Raw genomic sequence first — 12,146 nt, 5'->3', positions numbered from 1 at the left:
CTTATCCTTTTATGCGCCCCATTCTTTACACGAGAAAAAGTTTCTCATGTAAATTCTCCATGCACAAAGAACCCACACCCCTTCTCTTCTCATGCCTTGAGTGGATTAGGATAGGTTGGTTGGCATTTGAATTCAAATTCGATTTGAATTCAAGTGAGCAACCACCTAGCTTTATCCTCTCACGCGGTGAAAATGCTGAAAAGATGCGGTCTTGCACCATTTTAAAATGAGAGAGAGGTGGGGCATGCATATATTTGATCTGAGAGAAAAAGGGTGGCATGAGAAAGGCCTTCTGCATGAGAAAAGAAAAGAAAAGTAAAGAAAAGAAGAGAGAAAGGGTGCAGGGTCTTTTGTGAGTACCCTAGGGTTTCTGCCTAGGGTTCGGGAAGTGAGAAGGTGAGCTACGAGTGTCGTGAGCCCACCAAACTTCAGGGAGAGCTTTATCAATCTCTCAAGTTCTTTTGCTGATAATCTAGAGTATCCGAGGAGTCAGCAGACACCGATCGAAGGAGTTCGATTAGCATCAGCCATCGAAAGAATTCTGCAACGAACTAGCATTCGTGAGGAGCCGATCAGATTGAGAGCTTTGTGTGGACGATCTGCGAATGCTAGACATACTGTGTGGCTGCATTGCGATGATCAGACCTTTTCGATAGTGATTAGACTGCAGCGATCAACTACCTACATGAAGGTAATGTGTTCTGAACACATAACAGTAAAATATTTACTGTAGAAGTTTAAATTTTAAATTTAAATGCATGCTATATATATCATATTTATATTTTTATGTAGGGTTAATACATGTTAATTAATTAGATTAATTAATAATTTTTACTGTAAAATTATAATTTTAAAAAAGTTTTAAAATTATCATTTTATCCCGGTACTAAAATTCACTTCACAAATACCATCCCTTCTTGATTTTAATATTTTTAATAGCGTACTTACCCAATACACTCTTTTGGTCTAGGCTAATCATCATAGACCATTTCATGGATGTTTTACTACCATGATGATAAGGCTTCCTCATTGGTCCTGTCCTTTTGAAATCCTGAAGGGCATACCAAAGTTAGTTATAGGTGGGACTCCTTCATAGCATCCGACTGAAGATGATCAACCTAGCACTTGTTGGGAGGCAACCTAATTTTTTTGGAGTAGTTTTAATAAAAATCTGGCTGCAGACTTTAAACTTAGTACTCCTAGAAGCTAATCCAGATCCTTGCATTTTAATTTCTTTTTTCAATTTATGTAGGTCTTACTTCAATGAGGACTATGTTGAATAAGTTGGAGGGAAGAGCCAAATATGTATCCTTAAGGATATCTGAAGACCCCTGCTAAACGAGAACACATCGAGTCAGGTGTATCCTTTCATGTTCTTTTCCCTATTATTTTTCATTCTCTATTGAGGATAATGTCGATTAAGTTGAGGGAGGAGAATAATAAATCAATAAGTTCTCAAATAAGTTAGTATTTAGTATTTAGGTACCTAATTAGGCTCAAGAATCAAATCGAACAAAGTATTTTTTTTTAAAAAAAATTTGATACACAGGCCAAAGGGTTTGTGAGATACCGAGGGATCAAGTATTAAGAAAACTCAATGAATAGTTAAGTTTAGAATATAAACTTTTTTTCTTTGAGCACTTTTAATTCCTTCTACCAGCATCAAAGAAGAGTTTACTTTTTATGGACTTGTGTAGGGTATAACTATATATTTTTTAATAAAATAAATTATTTTATAGAATAAAAAAAATTCTAAGAACTTCACGCTAAGTAATCGGATCACTTTGCCTAAGCAAGTATTAAGTTTCACATCGAAAGGTGCGAAGGGCAAAGAAGTTTTGTCATAAAATTAATCTTAACTCGTAGCATATTTGATTCGAGTTAGTAAGCCTGAGGAATATTTAATACCTAGTGCTTTAAAGCCAACTGATTTGGGATTCATTGGCTAAAAACTCCCTACATGGATCAAATTAAAAGCTTAAGGGGTAAAGATACTTAATAGCAGTACAACGTTAAAAAAATATAAAAAAATTAATAAATGAAGGATAAAAATAATACTACACTTGCCCATATGAAGGTTAATGATTTAGAGATAAAAATAGGGGTAATTTAGAAAAAATTCAAAAAAAGTTCAATGTTCTTCATTTAATTTTTATATTGGTTACGTACTAATACCCCAATGACATACTTCACTCTCTCTACTGAATATCAATGGTCCTTTTGAAAATTGCTCTACAAAACTTGAAACTTTAAGCTAAAAGGTATCTAACTCTAAATTTTTTCTTTACTCAAGGATGAGCAAAGTTCATGTGGATTTCAAAAGGTTTCTAAATTCAAAACTCAGTGAAATATTTGATTAAAATAATTTTAATCTAAGATTACATTCATCATATAAAAGTACCTATGGAAGTAGTTCGTATGCTATAATTGACATAAACTGATTTTAGTAGAAAAATTAAAAGCCTGTGATTAAGTTGCATACCTGAATCATTTTCTTTTTGTCTCAAACTGGTAACTAGGATTGAATCCAATTCAATCTTTGGATCTGGGGTTGAGCAGGTTCTTAATCAGCAGTACAAGTGTCCTACCTCTATGAGTATCCACAGGGTCAATCTGAATTGGCTTTTTTTGAAGCAACTCACTTAAACTCAAAGCCTAAATAGGCTGGAACCAAGCTTAGATAGGGATCAATCCTTGATCCCTTTTTCCTAATTCTTGAATGAACCAACCCTTATTTGATCTTTCTTTTTTGATTCTTGAAGAAACCAAGAGCCCTTCTTGATCTTTCAACTAACCAATAGCTAATTAAGAAATAGTTGTAACAATCTCCTAACAAACTTGAGAGGAAGAAGAAGAACTCCATGAATTTTGTGGCACCAACCCTTGACACCAACAAGATGTTACCGCCCACCTCTCTCCAAGATCTACAAGAGAGGATGCCTAGAGAGAGAGGAGAGGGGGCTTTGGGCACAGTGAGGGTGGTGGCAAGGAAGGGAATTATAAGATTGATTTGAGAGGTAGGGCTAAAGTGCTTTAAATAGATAACATAAGGGGGTCTTAATCAAATTAGGATCTCTTCTTCTAATCATATTAGAAATCTTAGCCTAAAGCCTCTTGGACCAAATCAAAGGGATGCCAACTAGTCTAGATCCACGTCCACATTAGGCTTGGGCATCCCATCATATGGGATCCAATTAAACATGCTCTAATCAGCCCACATAGTTCTATAAATTCAATTCAAAGATTTTTGATCAAATTAAGATAAATTTTCAATCAAAAAAATCAAGAAACTTTTTTTTGATTTAATTCAAGCCATAAATTGAGCATCCAACCCTTAGAGCCCATTGAATCAAATTTAATTATATTCAAATTATTAGATGTGTGCCCTAGATGCCAGATTGGCTGACACATTCCTGTACAAATATAAAGACAAATTTGTAATTTTGACTATAAATGAATAAAAAGATTATTCTACTATCACATTGTGTACATTATGTCTGTGATACATCTTTTGAGTTAGTAGGAATGTTAATTCATATTTTCAAGGGTTGAAAATTTAAGATAACATAACTAACTCATAAACAGCTCTTGACCATAAAATCATCATGAGGATGGTGATCGATCCGGAAGGTTGGTGTACGATCATTTTTTAGGATAGATGTGTCTTGAGTCTATGATATGGAGACACCAGAGTGAGAGTACAGGTATTCATTGAGAATGAGAGTACTGAGCGTGACCACCTCGAGCAGTCATAAGGAAGTCTACCTTCTCGTCGATGACTAGCTCGATGCTGCAGCTGTGTCTCTAGCTCTTTGACCTAAAATATATTGACAGCTTATCTTGAGTGTGTTATAGTTTGACTACATCATAACTCAATCTCCTAGCCATTCAGAACCCTGAGGTGTATGTTGGCTGTAGCATATTCATTATAGGAACCAGATTGCACCAAGATGGGATCTATCAACCTCGATAGATTAGAGGAGTAGTCCTATGATGATCGAAAGATCAAGTCCTTAAGTCCATGGCCATGGAAGAGTGAAATAATGGAAAAGAGTTTTCTATTAAGATTTCACATCGGATTTGGATCAATCGATTGATTCATATGACTGATGTTGGGTTTGACGAGTTCACCTTAACTCTAATTCAGTCGGGACTCATGATAGAGGAACTCAATCACATAGGTAGCTGCACCGAGAGGTTCATTTTTATTTCTGATGGATTGCCACCATATACTGCTAGGTGTCACTGGTAGATTCTGGGATCAATTAGAATGATCTTGATGATCGATCATTCTATTGTCTGAATCAGAATAGTTCTGGTCCATCGAAAGGAGTTTTGATGATGTCGATGATGAGATCACGACATGTCTCATTACCATACAGAAATGAACCTAACTGGGTCACACAAATAAGAGTTAGGGTCTGGATGTCATCAATTGAGCTAGCCCAGTTTGATTGATTTGGATTAGATCCAATTAGGCTCAAGAAAATCATGCTAGCACACGATTGAGTCTAACTTTCTTCTCATGTAATCTTTTCTATCTCGACTGAGCCAAATGTGATTTGACTCACCCAAAAAATCTTGAGAAGGTTTCTCTCAGCCTGATTGCAGCCAGTCCAACTCAAAAAAAAATTTATCTTAATTCATGAGATGAATTTAAGACAACACCTGCTAATTCCTATCACCTGCTATTTTTATTTTAGGACATCAGTCAAACGTTGACCCATGGACCTTGTACTGAAGGCCACTTGGCAAGAAGTCATTGGAGAGTTTTTGTGGAGTTTCCACCTGTTAATTTTACCCTCAAAGTGGGCACCATAATCAGATATGGCATGCGCCCCAAGTGGATAAGGATAGAGTCCCATGAGATGAGGACTCTATGCCTTGATCGACTCAAACTGTTGGGCGCCAATCTCACTGTGCTTATCCAGTGTTGGTGCCAACAGTAGGATGGTTTGGTGGGGTTCTTATCTGATATGATCAGATGATATCACTCCACCAATCAAAATTTTTTCAGAATTAATTAGAATTTTTTGATTGGTTGAATAATGTGGCACTGCATGGCGTAGCAAGGTCTATTTAAACCATGTCTGCGCCTAGGATTTAGAGACTCTGCTCAATACCCAAAAAAAAATATAAAATCCCTCCACTTCTCCATACCCCCTCTGCTCCTCTACCTCCCCTCTTCATGTCCATGAGGTTGGGCATCCATCTGGTGCTTGTCCAAGGTGTGGTGGCTCCCTGATCAAAAGGCTGCAGGAATTTGTCGAGAAGCTACTGCTCCAGCTTCAGAAGATCTTTTGAAGATCTTGCAGATCAGATCTAGATTTGATTTTTGAAGTAATGATTTGCGAGGAGAAGATGATCTAGATCCTGCTCGAGTAGATATCGGTAGAGGTCAGATGACTGCGTGGCTATTTTAGAACCTTGGGCATTGCTGTGATCATCTACAGGGTAATCTAGTTACCCTAGAGGTATTTCTCTAATTCTTAAATTTTAAATTTAATTTTAGATTAAATATCAAATAATAAAAATTAGATCTAATATACCTTAGATCTAAAATAAAGTAGAATAATTTTTTTAAAAAAAATATTCCATCCCAGATCTCATTAGATCTGGAAGATCCTACAAGGAAAAAGATGATTTTTCCTTCAACTGGTATCAGAGCCAGATTGATGGCTCTATTTCAGATCTAATTTAGATCTAATTTTTATTTATTTGATATTAATAAATTTTAAATATCACATCATATGTGAATGGATCTGAAATCAAAAAATTTAAAATTAAATCTAAGTAGATCTAACATGTATGAGATGTATGACTAGACTAAGAATAGTTTAAACTATGAATAGTCTTGAAGTTTTATATTTTAATATGATTAAAATATAAATTAGATCTAATTTATTATCTAATTTTTTGATATTATAAATATTATATTCAAATCAAAAAATAAAAAATAAAATTTAATTAATTCATAAGATTGATCTGCTGTATGCCTAGACTAGTTATAGAATTATTCTAGTAACTGTCTAAAATAGATTTTATATTGAATAGTTCAATTTAAATCTTATTTTTCAGATGTTACATGTGATGTATCAGATCTGAAAGCATGCTAATTAGGTCAGATTTTAATACATGAGATGTATGCAAAGCATGTATAAGTTAGATCTGAAATTATATATGTGATATGTGTTAGATGTGTGCCCTAGATGCCAGATCGGCTGACACATTCTTGTACAGATCTAAAGACAAATTTATAATTTTGACTATAAATAAATAAAAAAATTATTCTTCTATCACATTGTGTACATTGTGTCTGTGATACATCCTTTGAGTTAGTGGGAATATAAATTCATATTTTTAAGAGTTGAAAATTTAAGGCATGAATTTACATAACTAACTCATAAACAGCTCCTGACCATAGGATCATCACGAGGATGGTGATCAATCCGAAAGGTTGGTGTGTGATCACTTTCTTAGGGTAGATGTGTCTTGAGTCTACAGTTTGGAGATACCAGAGTGAGAGTACAGGTATTCATTGAGAACGAGAGTACTGAGCGTGACAACTTCGAGCAGTCATAAGGAAGTCTACCTTCTCGTCGATGACTAGTTCGATGCTGCAGTTGTGCATCTAGTTCTTTGACCTGAGGTGCATCGATGGTTCACCTTGAGTGTGTTATAGTTTGACTATACCATAACTCGATCTCCTAGCCATTCGGAACCCTGAAGTGTATGTTGGCTGTAGTATGTTCATTATAGGAACCAGATCGCACCAAGATGGGATCTATCAACCTCGGTAGATGAGAGGAGTAATCCTATGGTGATCGAAAGATTGAGTCCATAAGTCTATGGCCATGACAGAGTGAAATAATGAAAAAGAATTTTTTATTGGGGATTCACATCGAACTCGGATCTATCGATTAATTCATATGACTGATGTTGGGTTTGACGAGTTCATCTTAACCCTAATTCAGTCAGAACTCATGATAGAGGAACTCAATCACACAAGTAGCTGCACTGAGAGGTTCATCTTTAGTTCTGATGGATTTCTACAACATACTGTTAGGTGTCACTGATGAATTTTGGGAGCAATTAGAATGATATTGATGATCGATCATTCTAATTGTCTGAATCAGAAGAGTTCTGGTCCATCGAAAGGAGTTTCAATGATGTCGATGATGAGATCATGACATGTCTCATTACTATATGAAATTAAACCTAACTGGGTCACACTAACAAGGGTTAGGGTCTGGATGTCATCAATTGGGCTAACTCAATTGATTTGGATTAGATCCAATTAGGTTCAAGAAAATCATGCTAGCACACGATTGAGCCTAACTTTCTCGTCATGTAATCTTTTCTGTCTCTACTGAGCCAAATATGATTTGACTTATCCAAAGAACCTTAGAAAGATTTATCTCAGTCTAAATAAAGCTTGTCTAGCTCAAAAAAGGTTTTTCTTAATTTATGAGATGAATTTAATACAACACCTGCTAATTTCTAGCACCTGCCAATTTCATTTTAGGACATCTGTCAAAAATTGACATATGGGTCTTAAACTGAAGAGGGCTCATTGGAGGATTTTTATAGTGTGTCCATATGCCAAAACTCAATTGAATTGGATGCCATAATCAGATTATGGAATGAGCCCAATTTGATTTAAGTGGGCACCCCAAATGGATAAGAATCAAAGAGTCCTGATAAACTTGGACTCTTTGGCGCCACCTTGATTGAGCTTATCCATTTTGGTGCCAACTTAGGAGAGAGGGTGGAAATTCTTATTTGATGTGATTAGATGACATCACTCCACCAATCAAATTTTTTTCAAAATTTATTGGAATTTTTTGATTGGTTGAATGATGTGGCACTGCGCAGCATACAGGGTCTATATAAACCCTGCTGCACCTAGGGTTTCAGAAAACAAATTATTTTATACAAAAAAACCAATAGATGCCACCCCCTACCCTCTTCTCTATATCCTCCCTTCTCTCCTTCCTCCTCTCTTCACATCCAAAAAGTTGGACATCCATCTGGCGGAGATATAAGGCATGGTGACGCATGGAACAGAAGGCTACAGGATATCTTCGACAGGCTGCTGCTCCAACTTCAGAAGGAGTTCTGAAGTACTTTCTAATCAGATTTAGATCTAATTTTTGGAGCATAGATTCATGAGGAGAGGATGTTCTAGATCCTATCTGAGTGGATATTGGTAGAGGCTAGGCACTTGCGTGGCTACATCAGAACCTCGGGCTGTGCAGAGATCATCTACAAGGTAATCAGATTACCCTTGAGGTATTTCTTCTTTTATCATAGTTTTAGATTTAATTTTAGATTTTAAATATTAGATAATAAAATTAGATCTAGAGAATTAGATTTGAAATATGTAGGATAATTTTTTTTTTAAATTATTCCACCCCAGATTTGATGAAATCTGAAAGATCCTACGCGGAGAAAGCGTTTCTCCTCCTTCAAGTTGTATCAGAACCAGGTTGTTGGCTCTATTTTAGATCTGATTTTAATTTTAATTTATCTAATATTAAATAATTTTAGATATCACATCAGATATGATAGGATCTAAAATTAAAATATTTAAAATTAAATCTAAGAAGATCTAACATGCAGAAGATGCATGACTAGACTAAGATTAATTGAATCCATGAATAGTCATAAGTTTTATATTTTAATGATATTAAAATATGAATTAAATATAATTTATTCTCTATTTTTTTGATGTTATAATTATTATAATCAAATTAGAGAATAAAAAATAAAATTTTAATTATTTCATAAAATTGATCTGTTGCATACCTAGACTAGTTGTAGAATTATTCTAGTAACTTGTCTAGAATAATTTTTATTTTGAATAGTTCAATTTAAATTCTATTTTTCAGATATTACATATGATGCATCAGATCTGAAAGCATGTTAATTACATTGATTTTTGATACATGAGATGTATGCAAAGCATGTATTAGTTAGATCTTAAATTGTATATGTGATATGTTAATTTAGATCTAACTAGTTTTGTAGTTAAATTTATATTTTTGATTAAGGTATTCCTCATGGCCGTTCGATCATAAGAACAAAGTAAGATTTTAAGATCCTCTCTTTCCATTCAATGGGGTGTTCATATGACGTATAGGGGTACCGCGCATTCATCCTCAATCAGAAATCAAAACTTACTTTTTTGCAAAACCCTAGATCCTGAAACCCTAGGATTTATTTTACATGCTTTGTTTATCAACCCAAACTTAATTAATGAATTAAGCTTATAAAATTAAGTTAGGTCTAAAATTGAGAATTTCAGATCTAAGATATTTTCATAAAATTAGGTTCGGGCTTGGGTAGCTCAATTAGGTCTAGCGGTTGATCAAATGAATCAAGAGTTGGTTAGATAGGATCATGAAAGCTAATAATTGACCAACCTAATAGGATTAAGTCTGGATCAAGGTCGAATCACATTTAGATGTGACTCAATCAAGTTAAGACCTAATTTGGCTCAGAGGTTAGAGCCTGGATTGTAGGCTAACCCAATTAGTTCTGGTTCGACAATTTGATGTCTAAGATAAGTTGGACAGATACGATCGACTGATTTTTAATTGGGAGCTAGTCGATTCGAATGCGTTCTTGTCGAGTTAATGGCATATCCCTCCCACCGATCTCACTTACCTAGCCATATGTGTCGATTCAGTTCTGATTAGAGGTGGCTAACAATTCGAGCTAACCCATGCCACTAGGTTAGTCATAATTGTTATGACTATGTCAAGTTAAATTTAATGAGACCTAAATAAATCTCCCCAAGAAAATATTAAGTCTAGGTCTTCCATCATTGTGGATGTGCGGGCCCTTTCCAGGGTTGATTGTTCTCGGCTGGTTACAGTGGCTTAGTTACACTGGAAAGATGCAACCATATCCATTAGGCATTGGATGCTATGGATTAGAGGATGGATTGGGCTCAATATTTTGGATACGGTGAGGGACCCAATCATAAATCTAGTTCGTGCAAATGGTGGGTGTGACTTAACTAAGGATTGGAGCAATATCCCGGACACGGTGAGCTTCATGAATTAGAGACTAAGTTTTGGGTGCACCATGATTAGAGAATCATTGGACAAGAGTTGTCCACTCATCGGTTGACCCATCACCAATAATTGTTAGGTGAGGTGGGGAGCCAGTTGGTGAGACCACACCACCCACTAAAAATTATTGATCACAGAGATTTTTACATCTCTACCAAGGGAGTGTAGGGATCTGAGAAAATAGTGGAAGCCTAATTTTTTTAAAAATAAAAATCCTAAACAAATTGGTTGAGTCTGATTACAAAATCTAACTGAAAACTTTTGTCTCTCTACAGGAAACATGTCTGCCTCAAACCCCCTGACCAAAATTCTAGACACCCATAGACTGACTGGACCCAATTTTAAGGACCGATTGAGTAACTACAGAATTGTTCTGGGTTTCAAAAAATTAACTCATGTCTTGGACCATGACCCACCTGCCATACCAGCACGTCCGACTGCTGAACAGAGAGTGTCTCTGGAAAAATGAATGGATGATGATAACAAAGCAAGGTACTACATGTTGGGTGCAATGTCTGATGACTTGCAGTGCCAACATGAGAATATTTTGACTACCCACCAAATGTTGGCTCACCTACAAGAGTTATTTGGTGAATAGAGTCGCGCGGCCAAGTATCAAATCTGTCAAAGACTTTTTAAGGCCAAGATGCATGATGGGCAGTCAGTCCAAGATCATTGTTTGACAATAATCAAGGATCTTGAGGAGCTTGAGAAGCTCGATATCATCTTAGATAAAAATTTTTAGATTGATGTGATCCTTCAGTCCTTGTCCGATGCATATGATCAGTTCATCATGAACTTTCATATGCATAAGATGCAGTGTACCTTGGCTGAGTTAATGAACATGCTGGTTACGGCTGAGCTTTCTATGAAGGGTTCAAAAGGCTCAGTTCTTACTGTGGAGCGGACTTCCTCCAAAAAAAAGTCTTTTGGAAAGAAAAAGAAGTCTGCAAAGAAGCAGAAGGTAGATGGCAAGAAGAAGAAGACAGAACCGAAGAAGAAGGCTGCTGATAAGAAAAAATATTTCCACTGCCAATCAGATGGCCATTGGAAGCAGAACTATCCTCAGTACCTGGCAACCCTGAAGAACAAAAAGGATAGTCCTTCTGGAGGTATGCTCATTATAGAATCTAATCTTAAAGTTTCTTCTGCATCCAGTTGGGTGCTTGACTCTGGTTCTAGTGCTCATTTGTGCACTTCTATGCAGGGTCTTGAGGAAAGCAGGAGGCTGAGGGATGGGGAGATGATCCTATGCATCGAAAATGGAGCAAGAGTTGTTGCCGTGGTCGTGGAAATCTACCCTCTGCGATTACCGTTAAGATTAGATTTATTTCTTAGAGACTATTATTATGTACCTGCAGTAAGAATTTGATTTATGTTTCATGTTTAGCACTTGAAGGCTATGTGATTAGCTTTCATAAGGATCATTGTAATATTTTTATGAAAATAATAAAGTTGCAGATGGTTTTCTTATTAACGGTCTCTATCAGCTACATATTGATGTATCTGTATTTAATATTGAGCAAAATATGAATGTCATAGGAATTAAAAGGCCTAGAGATAGTCTAAATGATAGGTATCTGTGGCACCTAAGGCTAGGTCATATAGCGGAAGATAGGGTTAACAAATTAGAAAAATTTAAGCTATTGAGTCCGTTGACTTTCGAGTCATATCCAGTTTGTGAATCATGCCTTCAAGACAAAATGACCAAGCTTCCTTTTATGGGACATGGGGAAAGGGCCACAGACCTACTTGTCCTAGTGCATACGGATGTGTGCGGCCCATTTGATGTGCCGGCTAGAGGCAACTACATCTACTTCATTACCTTTATCGATGATATGTCTAGGTATGGGTATGTGTTTCTAATGAAACACAAATCTAAAGCTTTTGAAAGGTTCAAAGAATTCAGACATAAGGTAGAAAAATAAACAGAAAAGCCCATTAAGGTTCTTCGATCAGATCGAGGAGGTGAATACCTTAGTCGGGAGTTTCTAGACTATCTTAAGGATAATGGTATAGTCTCTCAATGGACTCCACCTGGAATGCCTCAACTCAACGGGGTTTCAG

The sequence above is a fragment of the Elaeis guineensis genome, chromosome 15 (genome assembly GCF_000442705.2).
Source record: "Elaeis guineensis isolate ETL-2024a chromosome 15, EG11, whole genome shotgun sequence".
NCBI lineage: Eukaryota > Viridiplantae > Streptophyta > Magnoliopsida > Arecales > Arecaceae > Elaeis > Elaeis guineensis.
Note: the sequence above shows the minus strand (reverse complement) of the source record.